The following is a 23,618-nucleotide window of genomic DNA, read 5'->3' on the forward strand; positions in this document are numbered from 1 at the left end:
AGTCAAAATTCATTAAAAGCCTATTGTTTATCAAAATTGTACCTTTGAGATCACAAAACATGATGGTTTTGAAGAACCTGAACAAATTTAGAAGAAGAGTAAGTTTATAAGAGAATCTGAAGCACATACCATCCACAGTTACTATTGACAAGTGATTTTTATAGATTTTTGTGTACCTTGAATGAGTTCCTGGGTTTTTTTTTTTAAATTATTCATTAGTTGTAATCAGTTATACATGACAGAAGAAAATGCTTCAATTCATTGTACACAAATGGAGCAGATGTTGTGTTCTTTTAGAGAAACAACCTTAAAGGGTAGTATTGTTGTAAGGGAAAAAGATAGTGGAAGGTTTTCAAATGGATGCCCTTTCTATGCTGTAAAAGGTCTTGTATATTATGGCAGAGCTATGGGTGGTTTTATTTGTGATGAGTAATTAAGCTTGTATCTTCTATAAGATATAGTAATTTCCATTCTTTTTTTAAATTTTATTTAATTTTACTTATTTTTTTTTTTTTAAAGAGAGAGGGAGAGAGAGAATTTTAATACTTATTTTTTTTTTTAGTTATCGGTGGATACAACATCTTTGTTTTGTATGTGGTGCTGAGTATCGAACCCGGGCCTCACGCATGCCAGGTGATCGCTCTACCGCTTGAGCCACATCTCCAGCCCATAATTTCCATTCTTGGTCCAGTTAGCTGAGTTCAGTAATGAAGAATATGCTGTTACAGAATATTATCTTTGATACCAGCTGTTAGAGAATTTACTTAAAAACTTCCTATTTGTTATTGGTATTTAAAAAGAAATCATTTGGGGTCTGTCTTTTCACATCCTTTTATATTTCTAAGCTAGAACCACCACTTAGAACTGGCAGACTCCATACTTGCTGTGTGTGGAAGTAATTTTTAATCTTTGTTCTGAATTCCCTTAAGATATGAGAGATACTTGTCATTTTGGAATTCTAAGCTGTTAGTATACAGTTCTTCAGTCATGTTATCATTGAAATTTATTATTTTCACCTTTAATTAGAAGAGTCACTGTTCTTGGCTGTCTGTGGCCTGTTTCCATTGCTATTCGTTCATCATGTGATTTAAGTGTTGCTAAACCTTACAAATTATTCCAAAAGAGACATGGAATAACTTTGTAATTTGGTACTGTCCATTCTGCATAAAATCCAGCCCTTTCAACCATGACATACTGAGAGCACATGTACAGTAAACATTTATTTGAATTAATGAATTGCTTTAGGGCAGCTTGCAAACATAGTATTTTAAGTATTCAGTGGCTGAGCCTTCAGTACTGGTAGTGTAGCTAAACATTCAGACTTCATTTGAAGCCAGTAAACAGACAACTGTGCAATCCAGGGAGATCAATTTGCAATTTGTTACCTTTTATATACAATAATTTATTTTTTTTAAGAGAGAGAGTTTTTTAATATTTATTTTTTAGCTTTTGGTGGATACAACATCTTTATTTTATTTTTATGTTGTGCTGAGGATCAAAGCCACCACCCCGCACATACCAACTTACTGATCTGCTGTCACTATAGGTTAGTTTGTTTATTCTAGGGTTTTATGTAAATGGAATTATATCACATGTACTCTTTTTTTTTTTTTTTGGCTTTTTCACTCAGTGTAATTATTTTGAGATTTGTCTCTGTTTCTGATTATATCAGTAGTTTATTCTTTTAAGTGCTCAAAGTATTCCATTATATGGATGTACCTGTTCACCATTGATGGCCATTTGGGTGTTTCCAGCATTTGGCTCTTAGAACTAAATCCATCTGAACCACTTTATTCCAGATGTTTGTGTGTGAAATTAGGCTCTCTTTTCTATTTGGTAAATACCCAGAAGTGATTTGAATAGATCATGTGGTACGGTATTTTTAATTTTTAAAACTGCCAAACTGTTTTCCAAGTTGTTGTTTCCTTTTACATTCCTACCAGCAGTGAAAGAGGAATCAGTTGCCCCAAGTCTCCATCTCAAATACTTACTATGGTAGTCTTTTTAAATTTTATTTCTCTAATAGATACATAGTATTTCCTCACTGTAAATGTTTTTTAAAAAAAATTTTAGTTGTAGATGTACACAATATCTTTATTTATTTATTTTTATGCAGTCCTGAGGATTGAACTCAGTGCCTCATATGTGCAAGGCAAGTACTGTGCCACTGAGTCACAACCCCAGTCCCTCATTGTGATATTAATTTGCAGTTTCCTATTGCCTGATGATGATATTGAGCATATTTTCACGTGCTTATTTGCCATTCCTTGGTAAAGTATCAAATCTTGTATGCTATTATTTTTGGAATATTTCATTGTTTTATTTATTAAGTTTTAAGTGTTCTTTATATATTCTGGATGCAAATTCTTTATCAGAAATATGATATTTTTTCCCAGTCTGACATGTTTTATATTCCCCTAGCAGTGTCTTTCAAAGAACACATGTTCTTAATTTTGATGAAATTCAATTTACGAATTGTTCTTTAATGCACTTTTGGTATCATACCTAATAACTCTTTGCCTAACCCCAAGTCACAGAAGTTAGCTCCTGTTTCCTTGAGGAGGTTTATTGTTTTAGGTTTTATACTTAGGTATATGACCCATTTTGAGTTAATTTCTGTATGTGGTGCAAGGCAGGGGTCAAAATTCATAAGTTTTTGTATTTGAGTATTTAGTTCTAGCGCCATTTGTTAAAAATGAACATTGTTTCTTTGCTGAATTGCCTTTGTCCCATTGCCAAAATCAGTTTTCTGTGTACATAGGTCTATTTTGGCCTCTATTTTGTAGCATGATCTGCTTGTTTATCTTTATATCAGTACCACATTGTCTGAATTAGTTTACCTTTGGAATAGTGTTTTTCTTCCAGATTTTTTCTTTTGCAAAGTTCTTTGGACTGTTCTGGGTCCTTTGCATATGCATTGGAAGTTTATAATCAGCTTACGTGTTTATACAAAACAGCCTGCTGGGATTCTGAGATATTGGATCTATGAATCAACTTGGAGAGAATTGACTTCTTAACATCATTGAGTCTTCCAACAAATGAACATGTTATTTCTTCCCATTTGTTTAAATTTTCTTTAATTTCTCTCAGCAATCTTTTAAAGTAGAAGTCTTGCATATCCCTTTCAAATTTGTCTTAAATATTTGACATTTTTGGTGTTGTTATAGTATGTTTAAAAGATTCAATATAAAATTTTTCATTACTAGCATAGAACAACAATTCAGTTTTGTATCTAGGTCTTGTATCATGCAGCTTTGCCAAACTCAGGTTTTTGGGGGGTATATTTCATTGGATTTTCTATATAGATAATCTAATCATTTAAAAAATATGGTTTGAATTCTTCCTTTCTCACTTGAATGTCATTTTTTTTTCTTGCCTTGTTAAACTAAGCAGAATCTCTGGTATATTGTTGGATAGAAATGATGGGATTGGTAATCCTTGTCTTGTTCCTTATATTAAAAGAAAAACGTTCAATCTTTTTTTTTTATTATTATTATGTGTGCTGTTAACTGTAGGGTTTTTTTTTTATTCCTTTTATCAGAATGAGACTGTTCTATTCCTAAAGTTTTTATTGTTGTTGTTTTTGAACTAAGAATGGGTATTGGATTGTTATTATTTGTTTGATAATATAATGATGTGCATTGTGTTTTGAATGCAAACCAGCTTTGCAATATTAGCTTAAATCTCATTTAGTCATGAGGTATTATGTTTTTGTTTTTGTTTTTGTGCTTGGGATCAAGCCAGGGCCTTACACATGGTAAGCACACACTGTACTACTGAGTTATACCACAGCCCAAGAACCAGCATTTAATTAGTTTATTTTTCTCTATTTTTTTCTGTTGTTTATTCATTGATCTTTCTGCTCTTTCTTCATTACTTCTTTTTCTCATTTACTCTCTGCATGTGATTTATTTCTTTTGCCATATTTAAAAAAATTTTATACATTAAATATGGTTCTTTGAAGATTGTGATTTAAATTGTTTCGTCTCTGAGACATAACGATATTGATGCACAGAGAAGTGTGCTGTAGCTCAGTGGTAGAGTGCTTCCCTCACACATATGAGGCACTAGGTTCAATCCTTAGCACCACATAAAAATAAATAAATAAAGATTATAAAAAAGAGGGATCAGGAGAAACTAATGTCTGAGGCACCTTACTTTGTTGAAATCTGTGGAAAAATTCCTGAGAAAAAATCCTAAGTGTTACTTTTTTTGTCACGTTCTTTTGCTTTTTTTTGCAGTGGCAGGGATTGAACTCAGGGATGTTCTGCCACTGAAATACATCCCCAGCCCTTTTTATTTTGGGGCAGGGTCTCAGTTGCTGATGTTGGCCTTGAACTTATTATTCTACTGCCTCTGTCTCCCGAGCAGCTGGGATTATAGGCTTGCACCTGTGTGTCCAGTTTTCCGGTGTTAGTTTTTTTTTTTTTTTTTTTAGATGGACATAATACCTTTAATTTATTTATTTATTTATATGTGGTTCTGAGGATCTACACGAGAAGAACATGACCCTCTGAGGATTGGAAGGTAAATAAAATTTGTGATTTCAAAGGGATTTTCTGGAATTAGTGAAAGTAGTAAATAAACCACATCTAATAAAAAGTTGGCATAGCACATTTGAAAGGAACTCTGTTCTATGATTTTTAGCTCCAGAATGTGATGTCAATTACATACTGCCTTTGCCTGATTGAGAGATTTGCATCTTCATGCAACCTTATTTCTGACAAGGGTGACACTGATGTAGCTCAGTGGTAGACTAGCTAATCTAAATATAATCTATTTATTTATATTACTACATTTCAACATGTAGTAATATAAATAAATAGGCCCAACATGTTGACCCCATGCTTTATTTTACAAGAATGTTCTGGCTTAACTGCACAGGATATGTTACATTTCTTAACAAACTGTTATCTACAGAAGAAATGCAGTTTCAAAACAATGTTTACAAGACCAACTTAAGTTACCCTGAAGTGAAGACTTTTGTGACCCTGCTATAGACCAGATTCTGGAACTCAGAGAAATAAAAATAATTCTTACTAAATATGAAATCTGCGAGAGTTTATGCTTAAGAATTCAATTAGAAATGGTGAACATGAGCCTAATTAACCTAAAGTTGTCATGGCAGAGGATACTTGAGAGTTTGATGTTATCCTGCTGTCAGTCCAAAGTTGAGAAGTGTACCTGGGCAGGACACTTTGGGATCTTTTTTTAGATCTTCAAAAAAAAAAAATGGATTTCAAGAGAGTCATGCTATTTTTTTTTTCAGAGAGAACACACTTTCTTCTGTCAGAGTGTCACCCTGTTCCTCCTTTACATCACTTCCAATAAACTCATTGCCTCCCTGAGATGTATTTTAGTATCTCTGAAAAGCTAGTTTTACAATTTATATGGAAATATGAGAGACCTCACGCTGCCCAAATAATCTTGAAATAAAGAACAAAGCTGAAGGACTCATACTTCTTGATTTCAAACTTACTACAAAGTGACACATGGATCATGAGAATAGAATTAAGTCCAGAAATAAGTTTTTATATTTATGGTCAGTTTAATTTTGTTAAGAGTTCTAGGACAATTCAATCATGAAAAAGTAGTCTTTTCTGTAAATGGCACAGGGGACAATTGAATGTACGCATGCCATAGGGCAAAGCTGGACCTCTTCCTTACACCATATGCAAACATTAACTTGAAATGAATCATAGACCTAAATATAAATCTCTTAGAAGAAAACATGGCAGAACAAATCTTTGTGACTTTGGGTTGGGCAATAGTTTTTAAAATGCAATAATACCAAAGCACAATTGTTCAAAGAAGGAAATAAAATGGATTTCAACAAAATTAAAAATTTTGTGCTTAAACAAGTAAAATAAAGCTCCATAGAATGGGAGAAAATATTTGCAAATCTTATGTATGACAATACAAACAATAGTGTTATTTCTTAAGAAATTCACAGGGAAAAGATTGCAAATCAAGGTTCCTGAGAAAAGCTTAACAATTGACACTTAGCCCCTCATTCTAAAGCTACAACTTGTTCAACATACATTCCCTTCACTAACAGAGCCTTCTTTGCGCTCACAGGAATTATGATGAAAATAGGAAACACATAGTTAATACTAATAGCAAATGAGTTGAAGTCCCCACCTAGCCTGAGTCAGTGACACCTGGCACAGCAGATCTCTCCTGTCATTTGTAGACAAACAGGGTGGGAATGTGCCTAGAAGTGCTCTGTGGGTCTTTCCAAGGACAAAGGTGATACATAATCTCAGTGAGGTTCTTAGTGCCTTGCCACTGCAGAGGCTGGCTTTGAACTCACTGTCCTCCTGCCTCAGCCTCTCCAGTTGCTAGGATTACAGGCATGCACCCCTGCATGTGGTAGATCCCAAGGGTTTGATCAACAAAAATAGAGCAGCCATAAACCTGTCTTTGTGTCCTTATTTGATTCTGATCTGTATGCAACTTACTGTCACTCAAACAGTAGGCCTACTGAATTAGACAGGCACTCAGTATAAATAGGTGAATTGAGTCAGGAAGCCAATTTTGAGTGAATCTGGGAAGTTAGAGACTGTCCCCTGAGGCATATTATCAGGAACCTGCCCCTGCTCCAACCTGTTGCCAAGGTAACCTGTCCCAGGTTTTCCCCTCCCTACAGGGAGCTATAAGATAGTAAATGTGTCCTTGTCTACTCCATCTTGCCCTTCCTCTTCAGCCCACCTATTTCCCAACTTTAGGCCATCCCACCAAGCCTTTCTGAGCCTAGGCAGTCCTCAGGAAGAAGAAAGATAAGGGAGGAAAGGCAGGAGAACAAAGGAAGCCTAGGACATATAAAAAGGGCAAAACACCTTGCTTCTTAGGATACCCAGATACCAGCTATGCCCCCCTTCTCCCTTGTGGGAGAAGTCTGTGTTACCCTTTTCTAAATAAACCCTGCTTCATATGCTTCCCTCAGCATGCTTCTCTAATGTTCAAACTTCAACATGTGGAAAAGTAAGACTTGCCACCAGTAACCAGTGGTATCTCTACCAGGCTCAATTTGGAGGAAGTTCCTGAAGCCCTTTCCAATCTGTCTCTTGGGTGAGAACTGTCCAATCAAGAAACAGTCAGTGATGAGGGGGCAGACTTCCACAGTCTTCTGTTCCTTTTGTTTTTGGAGCCTGCCATTCACTGAATCCATTTCTTTGCTTTCAGGTTTCTGTGCTACACTGAAGCTGAAAAAAATATGTATATGGGGAACACTAAGCATACTGAAAGCCAGAAAATGGTAAGCATGTGTTCTTATTTTGAGACTGGGTAGGGAGGCTGTTTGAAGCCAGTGGGATTGGCAATGGTGGCTGGAAACTCCTCATAATTGTCTCCAGAGTCTGGTGGATAGAGGGTCTCTCCTTGGCAGCTTAGCCTTTAGTTTTCTCTGACTAGTATAGTGGAGCTTAGATTAGCATTTTAGACCTCAAGTCTTTTGTTCCATAATTGTATGGTGTTTTCAGGGCCTTCCTGAATTCCTATGTTGGCATCTGTGTGCCATTAGCTCAGCATGTCCCCAGAATGTGTGATGAAGACTGGGATAATCATCAGAAGAGGACCCCAACTTCATTAGTTGTGTTCCTGTGTGAGAGAAGCTGTGGCTTTTTTAGGGACTCCTGTTCTTGTTCCTCCCAAGTTTTTATTTTTGTTGTTTATATGTTTGTTTACTTTAGACCATGAATTATTCCCATGGGTGTTTATCTACTGACCCACATTCTCAACCTTTTTCTATATATTTATGTAGAGACAAAGTCTCACTGAGTTTCTTAGAACCTCACTAAGTTGCTCAAACTGGTTTTGAACTCAAAATCCTCATTCCTCCTGAGCTTTCTAAATGTAGACTAAGAAGTATCTCAAATCCAGAATGATTATCTGATAGTTTAGCTATTTATAGGTCTGAGATTAAATCCCAAATTTCCAGCTCCCTTCACATTCTCAAAGGCAGGGTTCTTGCACAACTTGATTGAGAAAAAATAAAATAAAATAGATAGTAAAATTAAAAGGCAGCTGTATCATGGACATCTTATTTAACCACACTGAATGTTAATGGATAGATATGTTAATGCGCACCATTAAGGCCTATTCAAATTTAAAAAAAAAAACAAAAACAAAAACAAAAAAAAACACTTGAGACTCACTTATGGGAATACCTTCAATCAAATTCTTTTTCCTTGGGGTGAACCCAGTTGGAAGTCACTGGAAGGAGGATGAGATACATTAAGGACAAACTTGAGCCTAGTTGGTAATAAAAATGCCCTTTTCAATACTCATTTTAAATAGATATTAACCAAAGCTTTGCCAAAAACCATATTTAAACTTCGAAACTGACACACACAAAAAATGGGTTCTTCTGCTAACATGCCCTTTCCCACATTTTGGGAGTTGTATTTTTTCTTGCTAAAATAAATCCTATTCTTTTTACTACTACCTTCCCTGAGTGTCCATAGATTTTATTCTTCAAAACTTGTGAGACAAGATCCCAGAGAAAATTGGTTAAATGGGAAATTTAGTTTCATCTCAAAACTTCTGTTTCAACATACTTATGTTTTCTCATATTTTGTTTTAAAGGCATGCTTTATTTGTATTTTTTTCCTCCAAGAACTGGATGACAGTTTTAAAAGATTTTGCTTTATCCTTGTGAGACTTTCACATAAGAAAAAAAGCAGGAAAAAAATTAGATGACATTAAAAATGATGACTTTTTTCTTAATAAAATAATATAGTCAATGTGTCCCAGTCGCCAGGGGCAAAATTGCGACATATGCAGTCAAGGAGAGAAATAAAAAATGTCCAAATGCTTCTGCCCCTTTTAATGCTTTATTCACTCAAATTGCTCAATGCAATTATACTCTATAGGTTCTTACTCAAGAAAATAACAATCCTGAATGCTAGGCACTGTAATAGAGATAATCCATTCACAGCAAAAGAAAAAAAAGGTTGATTAATTTACTGCTAAGAAGTGTAGATTAATTTTAGACACTGCAAAAGTAACTTAATCGTGACAGGCTAGTTACAGACATTCCCTCTGTGTACTAAGTTTAAATTTCAGAACAAAATTCTTAAGCTTTAGGCTTTTAGTCCAGCAGATGCACACTCACTCAGACCATGGTGACCAGGTCCAGAACCAAGGCAGGTTTCTCCTGGCTTGGAGTGGACAACAGGTTGAGGAGAGAACCTATGAAGAAGTTGTGGCTTTCATCAAAGTTCAGATGAAGTGGTAGAGTTTGAGAGATGAGAAAATCATGCAGAGGATCAGAAGAAAAATGACAAGTGATGGGATGTCAGGTCCTCATCAGGCTCTTCAGCTTGAGTGCATGCTGGTTTCTGCTGGCTAAATCCCTACTCATTAGCTCTATTATTTATACTAAATTTGGGGGCTTTTAACCTCTCTTTCAATTCTTATTAGCTATCCTGGGATTTCTCCATGACATCATTTACCCTGGGATCAGAAACTTCCGGTCTTGTGGTCTCCACTCTGATTTTCTTGTCTGTCTCTCTTATCAGGCCAAGTATAACCTGCCAGATAGTTCACTCTGTTTATAAAGTTAAGGGGAAGTAACTTTTAGGCCATACTGGAGGACTCTGTGGGTGTGCCTGGTGCCACTGCATGTTTCAAACTGGAGTTTTTAAAATAGAGTTGTTTAAGCTCAGGGCTAAGGCCATCCTCACAGTCCCAATTAAACACTTTTTAAAAATGTAATGGGACCTTAATTGAGGTTTTTCCCTCCATATATGTAAGACCACTTTATTAAAATGACCTGTAGAAGCATTCCAAACATTTCCAGGAAATATCTGTGTCCTAGTGTGGAGGAAAATAAAGATGGGACTGAACTTGATTTAAACTCTAAGGAAGTTTAATCACAAAGGCTAGAGTAAGAGTACATAGTGAATCTGAAAATTAAAAGCCATGTGAGAAACCTGGTACATTTAAAAAAAATTAGTTATCAATGGACTTTTATTTTACTTATTGATATGTGGATCTGAGGATCCAACCCAGTGCCTCACCCATGCTAGGCAAGCATTCTGTTACTGAGCCGAAACTCCAGCCCTAATCTGATACATTTTTATTAACCTGTTTTACATAGACATTAACCAGTAGCCTTAATACTTTTTCAATATCTGTTTGGATTGAATTAATAACCCAGAAATCAGTGAAGCAAAGAATCTAATTTTATCTCCAACTGTGGTTTCAGATATCATAGTGTCTGAGTTAAGATTCCCCTTTGAAGAACTTAACTGTGTTGTGTTCTCATTCCAACCTCCCATATTTGCCCAGTCCTTAGTTTTAGAACAGTCTGACTTAAGGTGTCCACAGATATCAATGTCTCTTAGCCTATTTAAAAAATATCATTATCTGAGTCTTGTCTTCTAGAGATCAGTTTGAACTATAAGTGTGTAGCATCTAAGGGGAGTAGTTCAATGCTGTGAAGCTGGAAGAAATCTTTTGGTATTCTTTTCCTAAAAGGATGTTTTTTTGGGGGGTGCATACCAGGAATTAAACTCAGAGGCACTCCACGACTTAGGCTCTCATCCACAGCCCTATTTCACATTTTCTTTGGGAAGAGTTGCTTAGTGCTTTACCATTGCTGAGGCTGCTTTGAACTCTCCATCCTCTGCCTCAAACTCCCAAGCCCCTGGGATTAGAGGCATTTCCCACCATGCCTGACTGGCATTTCATTTTTTTATTAGATACTATGAATAGAGCTACAATAAAAATGGAATTGCAGTTATTTCTTTGAGAAAAGTTTTCCAATTCATTTAGATGTATGCCCAGAAATATTATTACTGGATTGTATGGCACTTTTTAGCCAGATTTATTATTATTATTTTTAGTTATTGAGTCACTATAGATTAACCCATGGGCACTTTTTCACTGTGCTATACACCAACCTGTACCCCTTTTTTGAGACAGCATCTCACTCATTTGGTTACAACCTTGCCAAATTGCTGAGACTGGTCTTGAACTTGAGATTCTCCCTTCTTATACTCCTGAGCCACTGGAGCATAGGCATGTGCAGCCTTGCTTTGCTAACCCAAATTATTATTAGTGGATCATATGTCATTTTTATCTTGAGCTTTGGAAGAACCTTAACACTTTTTCAAAAAATATATTTATTAATTTTTAAATTTTCACTAATATTTTTTACATGTATGTGTACACTGGCATAATTGTAATCTTTCAGAAATTTCACCTTACTTGGTTTGGCACTGGGAGATAAACCCAGGAGTGCTAACCACAGAGCCACATCCCCAGTCCTTTTTATGTTTTATTTTGAGACAATGTGGAGAAAACAGGAGCCACTTCAATGAAACTAAAAATGTGTATGATCCCAAGAAATCAATTTTTTCAAACTATAGCATTTATTTCATTTTGAATGTACCTCCTCTTTTCACCTATTTTTCTGGTTTCAAAAGCATGGATGAATATATCTGTAGCCTTATGCTATCATATAACCAGATATTATCAGGATCAGAAACACAGTATTTTATATAGGCTTTGCTACTGTTTGAGGAGTATCATATATATTAAATAAACACTTTACACAAAAAATAAAAGCAATTTATATAGTTTCTCTAATTCAAGAGAAATTGTTTTTTGTCCTCATCAATACTATGTAATTTTTTTTTGGCATCAGATGTTAGCTTGCATTTTTATAATTTGTTAAGATGTTAAGAGGTTTTAATTTTTGAACATTTCTCCTACCATAAGTGTCATTTTTTATTAAATATTCTTAACTTTTATGTGAGCTCATGAGTTCTCCCACTTCTCTTTATACCTTTTCTTAAAATTATGTTATTATTTAGTTGTGGCTGGACATAATACCCTTATGTTATTTATTTATTGTTATGTGGTGTTGAGGATGGAACCAAGGGCCTCACATGTGCTAGGTGAGTGATCTGCTACTGATCCAGAACTCCAGCCCATCTTTGTACCACTTAATGAAAAAAAGTTTATTTCTTAATGTTGCCCAATTTATATTTTTTAACGTATTTATGTAACTTTTTGAAAATAAATAACTGCTCTGTTTTGTGGTTCTTGAGATTTAAACCAAAGTTGCCATTACACTCATCAACATCCCCAGGCATTTTTAAAAAATCTTATATAGAGACAGGTTGTTGACAGGTGGCCCAGCTAACCTTGAAATTTTAACCTTTCTGCCTTAGTCTTCCAAATAGATGGCATTAGAGGCAAGTACTATGACATTTTCCATATAAATCCCTTTTATTCATGCTGGGGATTGAATGCAGGGGTAACTGACAAATGAATCACATTCCCAGGATTATTTTATATATTATGTAGTAACAGGGTCTCACTGAGCTTTTTGGTGACTCTTTTTATTGTGGCTGGCATTGAACTCACAATCCTCCTGCCTCAGTCTTCAGAGTTTTGGGATTGCAGGCATGTGCCACCACACCTAGCATAAATTCCTTGTTATAGTAACTTTTGACAGATATATATGTGTTATTGAATCTAGGGGTGGTATACCCTTAATCCACAGCCATATACCCAGGCCATTCAATATTTTATTTTGAGACAGAAACTTCCTCATGGTGGTCATGGCCTTCCTGTGTTGACGAGGCTTTCTTTGAACTTTTGGTTCTTCAGCCTCTACCTCCCAAGTCATTGAGATTATTTGTGTAATACCATCCACAGCTCTATTTTATTTTTATATTGAAGTATATAATACTCCTGAAAATGAGTTTCTTCTGGTATTAAGAAAGCATACAATATAGTTTTCCCAAAAAATAATTTCTTGTCCCAATGATTTTTTTGGAAAGAATGTCATATTTCTATTTCTGCAAAGCACTGCAAACTTTCTCTAAATTTCAAGTTTCTTGTTGTTTGTTTTGTTTTGTTTCATTTTCTTTTACTTAATAAAGGTTCTTTGTTACTTACACACACCTATTTATTCATATTATTATAAGGTATCTAATTATTTCTATAAGTTCATATCGTACAACAAGGTGTGGTAAAATCCATCTGTTGTTCAGTGATGTACTTCAAGTAAATATAATATGTAGCCTGAACATTTGGCAACACAAAATTCTAGATGTCAGTATTCACTATGACATATAAAAAAAATTTTTAAAAAAAGTTTAAAAAGTTTAGAGTTCATTTCTTCCAATGTAAACGTATAATTAAATGAGGCATATTTGGTACAGGTACATATATATTACTATTATATACAATTAATATTTTATTGCTACATCTCAAATTAATTGTATCTCTTTCAATTTAATTTGTCTTCTAGAAGCACGCATACATGACACTATGCAGATGTACATTTTTTGTGGTGTGAAAATTTTGCTTTTGCTTAGTATGTTCTGCCCTTTACTCTCCTTTTTATGAAATTGTCATTTCAAAATTATTCATTTTTCTGAATTTTAGACCTTTTATTTTAACTAGTGAAGTCTGTAGATTTTCTTTTTATCCTCAGCTTTAGGTGCATCCCAGTATATAAATTTTAATGTTGAGTAATTGATCTCTAATATTCTGTAAAATTTACCCCCAATTCTGAGCACTCTGGACTATTGATGGCTGAATGAAAAAAATCTCAAAATCTCAAAAAGCAGGAAATGGATGGATCAGAATGTAAGACTGGTGGATGCTAAGTATGTAGGTGACATTATTTTTTTTTTAAAGTATTGGTGGAGGGGCTGTGCTCAGTTCCAGATTTCTGACCTAGCACATAAGAGGCCCTGTGTTTGATCATCAGCACCACATAAAAATAAATAAATAAAATAAAGATATTGTGTCCAACTACAACTGAAAATAAACACATTAAAAATTGTGGAATATATGGGGGTAGGGAGAAAAAGATCAATGAAAAAAAAAAAAAAACTTGAGCAGCAGAAGGGTTCAGATGCAACAAGTCTACAATGGCATCATGAGGTTAGACGGGTAGTGTTCTTGGAAGCAGAAATAAAATTTGGGAAGAAAGAAAAAGGTAACTGTTGCACTATTCCCAAGTGAGAGAGCCAGTTGTGTGGATTCTCTTTTTAACTCTTCCCATCTAGAAGTGGAATTGACAGTTCATAAGGTATGCCTCAGTAAGTAGTAGAACACCATATCGAAAGTACCTTTACACTTTTTCAAGGCTACAAGCTTTCTTTTACAATTGCAGTCACATTACATATTTGTACTTTTTAGTTATTCATTCATTCATTCAATTATTTATTTGTTTATTTACTCACTTTTTCTTGTTATTGTTTTTATATTGCTAGTGATTATATAATGGCATAAATATCCCAAATGTTAACTTCTCTAATATTGGTTTATGTGTTTATGTATATACTTATTATTTGAACAATTTCCCCGTTGCCAAGCCTGATTTATATTAGATCTTAATCTTGTTTTATAAATACTTGATAAAAACATGATTTTAAACAGCTTAAGGATGTATCTCCTGAGCATAATTCTATTGTTTTTAAATTGTTTAAATCCTTGACCCTGAAAGTTTCACTGATTACCCCCCATATCTATCTCTCTCTCTCTCTCTCTCTCTCTCTCTCTCTCTCTCTCTCTCTCTCTCTCTCTCTCTCATATTACAGATTGAACCCAGGAATGCTTTTCTGCTAAGAAACATCCTCAGCCCTTTATAAAATATTTTATATGGAAAAAGGGTTTTGTGGAGTTTCTTAGAGCCTCACTAAGTTGCTGAGGATGGCTGGCTTTGAACTTGTGATCTTTCACCCACAACCTCAGAAGACTCCACAAAATTACAGGCATGCACCACTGCACACAGCTTTTGATACTCTATTTAAAATAATCAGTCACAACTCTAATAATTGAAGTTGCATTTATATCACTCTTTTCTAATGCAGTAATATATTACCATCTAAAATATTTTTTGAAACAAATTTATTAGATGACTACTATTTTATACCCAGAGTTTATTCTTTTACCTCTTTAGGATTGATAAATGGTCTTCTTTCTCTTATTTATTCTTCTTAGATATGTGTGGTCTCTTGTTATCAAATGCGTCTATGATAAGTGTGTTGAAAATTATGATTCTAAACCTATCATGAATCCCGACATTTCCAAGAGTATTGAGAGCAGAAAAAGAACAATATTCATAACTAATGAATCACTTTCAGTGGAAGCATAGTACCAGTGTCCAACATGGAATGCAATCAAGATGCTTCAGTGGTAAGGTGGAGTCAGAACAACACCCTAGGGATTTGGGGACCTCTAAAGCACCATGTCCATATCAGAATCTTTTATTCACCTTTTAAATACAGTTATTGCTGCTTGAATAAAAAATAAAACACTATGTATAAGAAAGGTGAATGAGAATTAAATCCTCTGGAGGCACCAAGGTTGATCTTTAATTCTAGTGGATAATTAGTAAAATAAGAAAGACCTTGCAATAGCCCCATCTTTCCCAACTACATGGAATAGAATATTGAGATGTACTGAACTGAAGTGACAAAAATGCATTTCATGGAGGTGGTACCAAAGAAATTCTATTTATTTATTTATTTATTTATTTTTTAAGATTAATTTGCATGTTTATTTTTCAAGCTACTTTTTATTTTTATTTTATTTATTTATTTATTTATTTATTTTTAGAAGTATATATTTTGCATTTATTCCATATGGGTTTTTTTTTTTTTCTGAGAAGATAATCTCCCAAAGCATCTTTAAGTGTACCCCTGTAAATCCTTCTGATTTTAGGGTGTTATTTTTTTTTTATTGGTTGTTCACAACATTACAAAGCTCTTGACATACCATATTTCATACATTAGATTGAAGTGGGTTATGAACTCCCAATTTTACCCCAAATGCAGATTGCAGAATCATGTCGATTACACATCTACAATTTTACATAATGCCCTATTAGTAATTGTTGTATTCTGCTACCTTTCCTATCCCCTACTATCCCCCCTCCCCTTCCCTCACATCTTCTCCCTCTACCCAATGTATGTAATTCATTTCTCTCCTTGTTTATTTTCCCATTCCCCTCACAACCTCTTATATGTAATTTTGTATAGCAATGAGGGTCTCCCTTCATTTCCATGCAATTTCCCTTTTCTCTCCCTTTCCCTCCCATCTCATGTCTCCGTTTAATGTTAATCTTTTCTTCCTGCTCTTCCTCCCTGCTCTGTTCATAGTTGCTCTCATTATATCAAAGAAGACATTTGGTATTTGTTTTTTAGGGATTGGCTAGCTTCACTAAGCATAATCTGCTCTAGTGCCATCCATTTCCCTGCAAATTCTATGATTTTGTCATTTTTTTATTGCTGCATAGTACTCCATTGTGTATAGATGCCACATTTTTTTTTATCCATTCATCTATTGACGGGCATCTGGGTTGGTTCCACAGTCTAGCTATTGTGAATTGTGCTGCTATGAACATCGATGTGGCAGTATCCCTGTAGCATGCTCTTTCAAGGTCTTCAGGGAATAGTCCGAGAAGGGCAATAGCAGGGTCAAATGGTGGTTCCATTCCCATCTTTCCCAGGAATCTCCAAACTGCTTTCCAAATTGGCCGCACCAATTTGCAGTCCCACCAGCAACGTACAAGTGTACCCTTTTCTCCACATCCTCGCCAGCACTTCTTGTTGTTTGACTTCATAGTGGCTGCCAATCTTACTGGAGTGAGATGGTATCTTAGGGTGGTTTTGATTTGCATTTCTCTGACTGCTAGAGATGGTGAGCATTTTTTCATGTACTTGTTGATTGATTGTATATCCTCCTCTGAGAAGTGTCTGTTTAGGTCCTTGGCCCATTTGTTGATTGGGTTATTTGTTATCTTATTGTCTAATTTTTTGAGTTCTTTGTATACTCTGGATATTAGGGCTCTATCTGAAGTGTGAGGAGAAAAAATTTGTTCCCAGGATGTAGGCTCCCTATTTACCTATCTTATTGTTTCTCTTGCTGAGAAAAAACTTTTTAGTTTAAGTAAGTCCCATTTGTTGATTCTTGTTATTAACTCTTGTGCTATGGGTGTCCTATTAAGGAATTTGGAGCCCGACCCCACAATCTGTAGATCGGAGCCAACTTTTTCTTCTATCAGACACAGAGTCTCTGATTTGATATCAAGCTCCTTGATCCATTTTGAGTTAACTTTTGTGCATGGCGAGAGAAAGGGATTCAGTTTCATTTTGTTGCATATGGATTTCCAGTTTTCCCAACACCATTTGTTGAAGATGCTATCCTTCCTCCATTGCATGCTTTTAGCCCCTTTATCAAATATAAGATAGTTGTAACTTTGTGGATTAGTCTCTGTGTCCTCTATTCTATACCATTGGTCCACTCGCCTGTTTTGGTACCAGTACCATGCTGTTTTTGTCACTATTGCTCTGTAATATAGTTTGAAATGTGGTATCACTATACCGCCTGATTCACACTTCCTGCTTAGAATTGCTTTTGCTATTCTGGGTCTTTTATTTTTCCATATGAATTTCATGATTGCTTTATCTATTTCTACAAGAAATGCCATTGGGATTTTGATTGGCATTGCATTAAACCTATAGAGAACTTTTGGTAATATCGCCATTTTGATAATGTTAGTTCTGCCTATCCATGAACATGGTATATTTTTCCATCTTCTAAGATCTTCTTCTACTTCTCTCTTTAGGGTTCTGTAGTTTTCATTATATAAATCTTTCACCTCTTTTGTTAGGTTGATTCCCAAGTATTTTATTTTTTTTGAGGATATTGTGAATGGAGTGTTTTTCCTCATTTGTTTCAGAAGTTTTGTCGCTGATATACAGAAATGCCTTTGATTTATGTGTGTTGATTTTATATCCTGCCACTTTGCTGAATTCATTTATTAGTTCTAGTAGTTTCTTTGTAGACCCTTTTGGGTCTTCTAGGTATAGAATCATGTCATCCACAAATAGTGATAATTTAAGTTCTTCTTTTCCTATTTTTATGCCTTTAATTTCTTTCGTCTGTCTAATTGCTCTGGCCAGTGTTTCAAGAACTATGTTGAACAGAAGTGGTGATAGAGGGCATCCCTGTCTTGTTCCAGATTTTAGAGGAAATGCCTTCAATTTTTCTCCATTCAGAATGATGCTAGCCTGAGGCTTAGCATAGATTGCTTTTACAATGTTGAGGTATGTTCCTGTTATCCCTAGTTTTTCTAGAGTTTTGAACATAAAGGGATGCTGTACTTTGTCGAATGCTTTTTCCACATCTATCGAGATGATCATATGGTTCTTATCTTTAAGTCTATTGATGTGGTGAATAACATTTATTGATTTCCGTATATTGAACCAGCCTTGCATCCCAGGGATGAATTCTACTTGATCATGGTGTACAATTTTTTTGATATGTTTTTGAATCCGATTTGCCAGAATTTTATTGAGGATTTTTGCATCTAGGTTCATTAGAGATATTGGTCTGATTTCTTTGAGGTGTCTTTGTCTGGTTTTGGAATCAGGGTGATGTTGGCCTCATAGAATGAATTTGGAAGGGCTCCCTCTTTTTCTATTTCCTCAAATAACTTGAAAAATATTGGTATTAATTCTCCCCTACTGGGCAAGTCTCCAATCCTGAGTGCCTAGGGCCTCCTCTTGTGTCTAGTCACTTCCCCACTTTTCCTCTAGCCAGGCCCCTCTCACGGGTGCCGCTCACTACAATACTGGCTACACGCCAGGTCTGCTGCTCCCGGGAGCCCTGTTTTCATAGATGACTGGGCACACTCTCCCTGTCTGCCATTCCCTCAGACCCTAAGTTTGTATAGCTTGGGGCTGAGAATCCTCAGCAAATTTTACTTGCCCTCCGGTAGCCATGCCCCTGGTAGCTGCTGCAAGAGACCTCAGGTGTCAGTACTGGTGGGAGCGGTATCTGGGAGTTCCGCGCCGCGGTCCCGCTCCATGTCTGATTCACTTCGTCTGGCTATCGCACTCACGGGAGAGCTGGGAGGGGCCCTTAAGGTTTCCCCGATGTGTGGAGAGGGAAGGCTAGGGGATTACACACCTGTAGCACAGGTTTCAATGAAGTTATCTCCTCCGCCGCCGCAGTCTGGTGATGTCAGTTCTCTGCCATGGTGGTATCTCTTGCAAATGGTGACAGTTCGTTTCCCTTTGCTGGGTGACCAATGCAACAGGTGGGTCCTTACTGTCTCACCCAAGCCCCGTTTCAAACCTGCGGCCACTACCTATGAAGGCTCTGTTGGCATTTACCTCCGTAGGATCAGAAGGGCTGACCAGTTGTTTCAGCCGGATGGATTAGTGCTGAGTCACAGCTGTTTGTGGGAAGCAGGCAAACGGGAGCTTGAATTTAGCCGATCTGGGCTCAGTGTGTGTTCTGAGAGGTCCAGAATGATCGCCCCAGATCCACATCAGCTCAGCATTGCCTAGTGATCCTGAGCAAACAGAATTTAGATTGTTTACGACTCCCTATGCCCGCACAGCTGAAGAGGTCAGAGACTTGATCTCTCCGCGCTAGCCGCCATGTTGCATCTACCCAAAGAAATTTTGATGGCAGAATCCTGGAAATGTTAGATAAAAATATGAAGGTACATATACAGTTATACAGAGAAAAAGATAAATGATAAGCTCATAAATGCAAGGCTAAATTCAGTGTACATGAGTTGTATGTACAAGGTAATGATAACAGCATGAGTTGTATGTACAAGGTAATGATAACATCTAAAAGATGAAGAAAGTAGTAATTGAGGTGATAGAGAACTCTATAATTGTGGGGAATTTTAATAAAAATAGATACTGTTATATCCCTTTGGGTATGCCTCTTTCCTCTGCTGTTCATCTGAATTTGATTCTCTCAATTAAGCTTAGGTGGGTAAAGTGCTTTCTGAATTTTTGTTTTCTTTTGTTTTCAGGATTTTGTCAGCTAAGTCTTGTAATGCCCAGTCCTGAACTCACTTTTGTTGCTTTTTTACAACTTATTCTCATCTGCAGAGGCACAAACCCACTTCACTCATTTTGTTCAACGGACTGACTTTTTTATGTCTTTGCAAACAATGTTTGGAATAGTCAGTCTATAGGAGGGTCTTCCATATCATATAATATGGTTCTCAGACCCTGTGGGAATTGAGGGTAGTTCCCTGCTGTTTTACTATCATCTTCCCTGTGAGAAGGCTTATCTATCTTTTGTATTCCACCAACTCAGAAGAGAAGTATTTGTGGTCACAAGCTAAAGAACACTTGAAGCTATAAGATTTGAGAAAATGCAAGTAATAATTTTCTCATAGACTTTTATAGGAAGTATGGCTATTTCATCAATTTGATAAAAATTTATATACTCATAGTCATTCACACTGTGAAAATCTTGTATTTAAATAATCCATAATTGTAAGAAATAATTTCTGGTTATTTCATTCCAATAAGTGACTTAATTTTTTTAGCCGTATTAAAAATCAGAAATTACTGAAAATTAAATCTATGTATTCAAATTTCCATCATGATAATGTGATCAGAATTAAGTAGGAATTAAGAGAACATTGAACAAAGTTGCTATAAAACATGATTGAAACTTCTCTGCCTTTTCTGAGTGTAAGAAATGGGTTGATAAAGCAACGTTAAATTTCTGAATAGTATGTAAGTTTATTTGTGATTCATTTTTCAGTACTAGTTTTCAGGGCTGAGGATATAGCTTAGTTGGTAGAGTGCTTGCCTTGCATGCATAAGACCCTGGGTTCTATCCCAAGCACACACACACACACAGAGAGAGAGAGAGAGAGAGAGAGAGAGAGAGAGAGAGAGAGAGAGAAAGAAAAAGAAAGACCTGTTTCTTTGTGATGTAACTTATTGGTGTTCTTTGCTAAACTATTCTCTTTATGTGAGATACTCAGATGTTCTCTTTGCTTTTAGTTACTTCTGATAACTTCTGCCTTAACTATTATTTTTTTATGAACCTAATAGGGATACATTTTATTATTTGGAACTAAAAAAACTGATTTTCACAAAAGGAGTTTTTCTACTGTTATATATATATATATATAATTTTTTTTTCTGATCATTCTAGTGTCCCATTCTCTACTTTTCTACCTCATTGATATTGGTTTCTTCAAAGTTTCCCATCAATGTCTCTGATTGGTGGTGGGACTAACTAGAAACTAAACGCAGGGCTACTGGAGTACTGAGCCTCATACCCAGACCTTTTTTGTATTTGATTCAGTGGCAGGGCCTCACAGATTTGCTTAGTGCCTTGTTGCTGAGGATAGCTTTGAAGTTGAAATCCTCCAATCTCAGTCTCCAGAGCTACTGGGATTCTAGGCTTAAGCCACCTTACCCAGCTAGATCTTGCACGTTTTAATTTGATGTCATTTTAAACTAACAAATACAACTGTGTTGCACTTACAGAAATATATTTCCATTCATTATGCAACTATTATTGTGGTAGCAATTTTTTGGGGGGGTAATGTTTCTCTATAATTTTTCTGTTGTACTTATTAAATTAAATATATATCATGTTAATGTTACGTTATTGACAGTGTTTTACAACATTTAATATTTTTGTAGCTATGTAGTAACTAAAAATGTATAAGCTCATATTTCTTCAATCTTATATGACCCCAATGTAGCTAGTTTCAGACACACCTTTTACTGTTTGTTGTTGAGAGCCACAGCCAAAGGGGCCCCAGCATACTTCCAGCTGCCAGCAAACTTGCCAGCTGATGATTGGCTCACAGCGGCCCCAGCAACATCTAGCTGATTGGCTCCTCTGCGGTGATGTTCATTGGGCTGTTTCCCTGCCCTTCAGACTGCCAGCTGATGATTGGCTCACAGCGGCCCCAGCAACATCTAGCTGATTGGCTCCTCCACGGAGCTGCTCATTGGGGGACTTCTTTGTCTCCACCCACGCGACCCAGCCAATCAGCCTCAAGAGCAGGAGGATTGTGGGAGGTGGTGAGGCTTGTGTGGGGGTGAGAGGCTTGTGGAAGCCGGTGGTGGCAGTTGGGCTCTGAGGGTTTTTTCCTGAGGAGCTGTTTTGTTTGGTGTCTGTAGTTCTAAAAATAAAGTTAGTTTCTTTTGACAAGTGGCTCCTGAATTGTGCCCAGCCAGACTGCGGCATTTGGTGGCTCGCAAGGGGAGCGACTGAGGGTAAATAAACTGCTCGCCCCTGAGGGCAGGGCGAGAGAATGGATAGCCATTTTAAGATTCCTCTTTTGTTTTGCTTTACTTTTGTTTTAAGTTGCCTGTCCCTGGAGATGAGTGAGACGGAAGAAAAACTGCTCACATCTGAGGAAAAACTATTTCCGTCTGAGGAACAGATAGGGAGAAAGGTTATAGTGATTTTTTGTTGTTCCATATTTATTTCATTCTATCTCGGTTTTGTTTGGCGTCATCTTGTTGGGTTGTATTATAGTATAAATACGGGATCAGAAATTAGTAAAAAACAAACCGAAAAACTGTTAAGTAAATTGTTAGAGGAAGGAGGCATGCCAGTATAATCAAGAGCAGTCAGGGCATATGTTGATACAATACAAAAATGTAGCCTATGGCTTTTTAAGGAGGAGTTGTTAAATATATCACAGTGGGACCATCATGGTGAAGATTTAAAAAGAATAGAAAAGAAAAGCCCAGGGACTCTGCCAGTTGGTACATTGACATTGTGGGCGTTGGTATCTGGTTTGCTTAGTCCAAAGCCTTCAATTCAGACAAAGGTAGAGGCTAATAACACCTTTCTATCAGAGAGCATAAGTGTCCAACCACCAGCACCACCTCTACAGGAGACTGCTACTAACAGCATTCTATCACCAGAGGGCATAAGTGTCCAATCAACAGCACCACCTCCATATGCTAGGAGGCCCCCAACCCCCGCAGTTGATAGTTGGGATCCTGAGACAGGATCTCAAGTATTAACATGCCCTGTATTTGAGGTAGGAGGGCAGCAAATTTACCAGGGTTTAAATTTCAAAACAGTGAAGGAGCTAAAAGAGGCTGTAACAACCTATGATCCTCAAGCACCCTTCACTGTAAGCTTGGTCGAATCCATTAACAACTTGAACATGACGCCAGCAGATTGGGCTAAAAGGTGTAAAGCTGTGCTAAATGGAGGTCAATACCTGTTATGGAAGGTTGCCAATGAGGAATTTTGCAAGGAGACGGCTAGGTGAAATGCAGCAGCTGGTTATCCTCAGAGAAATCTAGATATGTTGTTAGGAAAGGGACCTTATGAGCATCAGCAGCAACAAATTGCATATGATCCTGGCGTATACTCACAAATTGCTGCAGAGGCGATTAGGGCATGGAAGACTTTACAAGGACATGAAGGTTTACAAGGTCAATTATCTAAGGTAATACAAGGAGCTAATGAACCTTACACTGAGTTTGTAGATAGGCTTATTCAAACAGCTACCAGAATTTTTGGGAATATAGAACAAGCAATGCCATTAATAAAACAACTGGCTTATGACCAAGCGGATCGTTGGTGCAGAGATATCATTAGACCATGGAAACAGGAAGATTTAAACACATATATTAAATTATGTAGAGACATTAATGAACAAGAGCAAGTCATAGCAGCTGCAGTAAAACAGGCTTTAGATGCCAGTGACATTAATGAACAAGGGCAAATTGTGGCAGCTGCAGTAAAACAGGCTTTATATACCAGGCCAAGAACATGCTACAATTGTCAACAAACAGGACATTTTAAAAGGGATTGCCCCATAGGAGGAGGGT

The 23,618-nt window shown here is 36.4% G+C and overlaps 1 long non-coding RNA gene across 2 annotated transcripts; it reads left to right on the forward strand.

Moving 5' to 3' along the window:
• Nucleotides 1-626: 626 nt before the first annotated feature.
• Nucleotides 627-14,959, forward strand: LOC308653805. 2 transcript variants are annotated; one of them, XR_014023114.1, is made up of 3 exons: nucleotides 627-699; nucleotides 7,186-7,258; nucleotides 14,571-14,959. It is a non-coding gene; the product is annotated as an uncharacterized lncRNA (long non-coding RNA). The 2 variants fall into 2 exon arrangements; XR_014023115.1 differs by lacking the exon at nucleotides 627-699 and adding an exon at nucleotides 4,500-4,527.
• Nucleotides 14,960-23,618: the final 8,659 nt, after the last annotated feature.

The sequence above is a fragment of the Spermophilus citellus genome, assembly GCF_964194105.1.
Source record: "Spermophilus citellus genome assembly, chromosome: 1".
Lineage (NCBI taxonomy): Eukaryota > Metazoa > Chordata > Mammalia > Rodentia > Sciuridae > Spermophilus > Spermophilus citellus.